Consider the following 4,276-nt stretch of genomic DNA (forward strand, 5'->3'; position numbering starts at 1 on the left):
TTTACTCAATGCTTTCTCTCCTCTTTTCTGTTCCTCTCTCTCCATCTAAAGAATGGAAAGGAAATTTCCATTCTTCCAAAGCAGGCTGTACCGTAAACACCTAAACACACACACACACACACACACACACACACACACACATACACACACACTGCAGAGGCATTCTCTTATTCAACCATATTCAAGAAATACTTATTCAACATCTACTATTTTTCCAGCTCTTTTGCTATATACAGAGATTATCAAGATAAATGACATTGTAAACTCATAATGTATTCTGATAGATTCTTTAACGTAAGTATATCATTGGGGCAATGGTATAACAAAGAGGTGACTAATTCTGCCTAGAAGTCTTGGGGGTTTCACTTATTATTTGAATTAAGTCTTAAATGTTGAGTAAAAAAGGCAGAATATTTCAAGCAAAATGGCCCATGGGATGAAGTAGCATTATGAAAAGCTACCGGCATGTTTTTGAAAATGAAGTTTAGCATGCAGAGAAGTGGAAGAAGATGATCCTAACTGTGTGTCATAGTAAGGTCCTTAGGCTACCTGTTTTAGACTGTTAGGGACATTTACATATGAAATGGCATGATCATTTTTGCACTCTAGAAATATTATTGCAGAATAAGTGAATGGGGGGGTGAAATGAGAGGAAGGGCAGAATTAGGTTATATTGGAGTGTTTAGTCAATGAAAGTGAGTTTGAGAGGAGGACATGGATTCCAAGATTTGGTTAGAGACTTAGTGGTTCTTACGGGGTAGGCCTGGGAAGTAGAAATCTGAGAAAGAATTTTTTAAATCCTCAGCGTATAGGTAAAAGTTTGAAGCCATGAGGTGTGTTGACTCCCTTAGGGAGAGGGTATAAAAGGATGAGGACAAAACTCTAGAAAATAGAGGAAAAAATGAGTCCATGAAGGAGTTCTTAGGGTAGAAGAGAAATCAAGGGAGAATAATCAGGAAAGCCAAGAAGGAGAGAGAGGAGGTGGGACAAGCTAAAGTGATATTTTTTGATGATTTGATTAATGTCTGTCTTCTCTACCAGACTGAAGTCAACAGAATGTTTTGTTCATCATCCTGTTTTCAACTTATAATTAAAGTTCAGTGACTAATGTATTATAGTTGCTTATTAAGTATGTGTTGAATGAATAAGTACCCAATTCAGAGATTAACTAAGGCCTAGAAGGGACTCAAAGTTAAATTTTCGGGGGAGATCATACCCAGCACAACCCAATGTTAAACCCAATGTAAACAAACAAAGACTCTAGTGTAACATCCGTATCCTACTTCTGGTTTATGAAAAGAGTGGATCAAGCGCATTGGAGGATTCCATCTAGAGAGATTGGGGGCTTTATGCCATTTATCATAATCTTTATTTGTTAAATTAAGCATACTAATTCTTAGTCTGGAAACCATGATTATTTGTCTCACCTATAGGGGCAGATTACTAATGGAGTCAGACTTATCTGGCTACTTTACTAAGTGAGAATACCTTGAAGAAGAAACTGGAAAGGAGCACCATACTCAATCTACAAACCTCTGCTGAAACAAAGAAAACTGTAAATATACAAAAAAATCAACAAATAGATGAAACCAAAATATTGTTTCTGAGTGGAGAATTGCATTTTAGAAAAGTAGAATTATGCCCTGGGGTCAAGACATATAGCCCCTAGCAAACATCAGTACCAAGAGCAGAGAGAGAACACAGATGAAGGGAATGTTAACAAGAACTCATATAGAAACAGCATAGAAAACAAAAAAAAGAATTGAGATTATAAACATCAGATGTAATGTTACCAGGATCCTTGCTGGAAAATTCATTCTAAGCTAAAATATAAAAATAATAGGTAAGTGATTTGGGGGTTATAAAGGTTTAAAAATTAAATTGCTAGGAATGGGATGTAGAATATTTTCATTTAGTTTTTAATTTCTTCTGCATGGGTGGTACTCAGATCCAGAGGGTTTTTGGAATAAACAAAGCAATGTGCTATTATTAAATAAAGTTAGAGAGATTTTTGTTTTGTGCAATTTTATTTCTATTCTGATTAGCTTAAGCACATGAAGACAACAAAACTATGTTCAATTTGACCTTTATAGTTAGGTTCATAAAAGTAATGAAATTTCAAAATAAAACTTTTATAGAAAATCTATTATGTTTAACGTTTAACAAGGATAGGATATACCACTTTCAAGTCCTACCCAATTATCAATGCTGAAGCTCTCCTTTTTCACAATTACTTTCTCTCTGTGTTGAAGACCCTCACCTGCCATTTCAGGAGGCCCATGAATGTCATTCCAGATGGGGCTAGCAAATTCTTGGGTCATTGGTATGACTATTTAAGCTAGAAATTCCATGGGCAAAGAGTAGGCATCTGTACCCACACCATCACCAGAGACATCCTGCTCTGCCCGGGTAATGAATAGTCTCTACGCATTGATTGTCTTCCATAGGCTCTCGGCTGCTGGCCACTAAAGGTGATGGACAGTCCATGAGGACACTACTTTACTTCTCTCCCCAGGGTTATTCATATGCCCCTGGCCTACCCCTCTCTCACTCCCTGACCTGCTATAAGGGTATGTCCCACACAGCTCCTCTTTCCCATTTCCCTCTGCCTCCCTCCCTCCCCCAGATAAACTCGTAGTCTCTGGGTGTGTGTATGCATGTGAGGTGGTCTGTCTCTTTGCTATTCTTTATTCTGTTCAAATGTTACAGTATAAAGTCTACACCCTGCTTTCTCCAGGCCTCTCATCTACATTGACTATTTTTTGCTATTTTCATTCTTATTGTAAAAAATCATACCTTTGAGGAAATATGGTTACCTCTGATGCTGGTCAAAAGATCTCATACACAAAAATGGGAAAAACCAAATACGAAGATTAGTATTTCAACAGGACACGCTGAAAATGATAACATCAATGCTGTTGATATTTCATTACAAGATAGGCCTTAATCTGGATTTGGGATCTAAATCAGCATATAAACTTAACATAAGAAGTCAGCATTGTGTATAGTAAACATCTCTCCTTCTCTCTCTCTCTCTCTCTCTCTCCCCGCACACACCCATCTGTTTCTATCTGCTAAAAGACTCAGGCCCTTTTTCCACAATTTCAAACTCTTGAAAGGGAAATCTGGTCTAACTTCTGTTTTTAAGCCACACCATAGAAGTTATATTTGCCAGCTAGTTGTAGATGAGTTACCGTGGATTAGAGCCCCACCCTGCTTCACTTAAGCTGTGGAGTGAGCTGGTATAAAAGGTGACCACAACAGGAGGGGCTTTTGGCCTGGTAACAACCAACATCTGTGGCATAATTATATTCCAGCTATCCCCAGACCAACCTAAGACCTTGTCTCTCCCCTTCATTATCACCATAGCCTATTAATTGGCCTTCCTGTTCTCCAGTCATAGTCGGCTTCATCATCTGTTACACCACCTTGAGATTTTATCTTCCTAAACTCTATGCCTCTGTTGTCTTTCTCAGCCTAAACAGTCAGCTGTGACTCACAATTGCCTATATTCTCCTAGTATACTTTAGAAGATGAAATAGAGTTTTACTTGTATACACACACACACACACACACACACACGCACAAAGTATTTTGTCTTCAAGATTGGTAAAAAATGATTTAACAAATTCTTACCAACTGTATTTTCTCAGCATTCCCTATAGACGTTAATATGCTTATATGTATCGTCAATGCTTTCAAAGGGGGATACCACACGCAGTATTTCCCAACCTTATTTAAATAAACCTTTTTTAATGGATTGTCAAGTCTCTATGGAATATCTTTTGGCAAAACACTGGCCAACAGCATAAAATACAAATTCATTATCTGCTATATTTAGGTCTTCCACAATCTATATTCTCAAACATATGTGTCATATATGAATTTTGTGGTTAGCTACATAAAAGGACATTTCAGCCCTATTGTTTTGAATTTATTATTATATTTTACTCTGTCATACATTTCTGGGCCTAATGGGCCATAAGACAAAATCACTGTAACCTTTCTGTCTCTCATCAGTCTTCTCATATTTCTCTTTCTAGATTTCCCTCTTTCTCTCTTATTCTCCCACTCCTTTTTCCCTCTCCTCCTTTCCAACACCTTGTCCCTTTGCTTCTCTTCTCTAGCTTTCTCACAAAATTGGTCACTTTTTTCATTTGACTGATGAACAAAAATCATAATGATATAGCCATAATCTATAATTTTGGTATAGATAAAAAATAATTCATCAAATTTTCCCAGCAAACTTAAAAAAATTAATGGTTCCAGGTAAAAT

Source organism: Ursus americanus, chromosome 5 (genome assembly GCF_024610735.1).
Source record: "Ursus americanus isolate L20-20 chromosome 5, mUrsAme1.1.p, whole genome shotgun sequence".
Classification (NCBI taxonomy): domain Eukaryota; kingdom Metazoa; phylum Chordata; class Mammalia; order Carnivora; family Ursidae; genus Ursus; species Ursus americanus.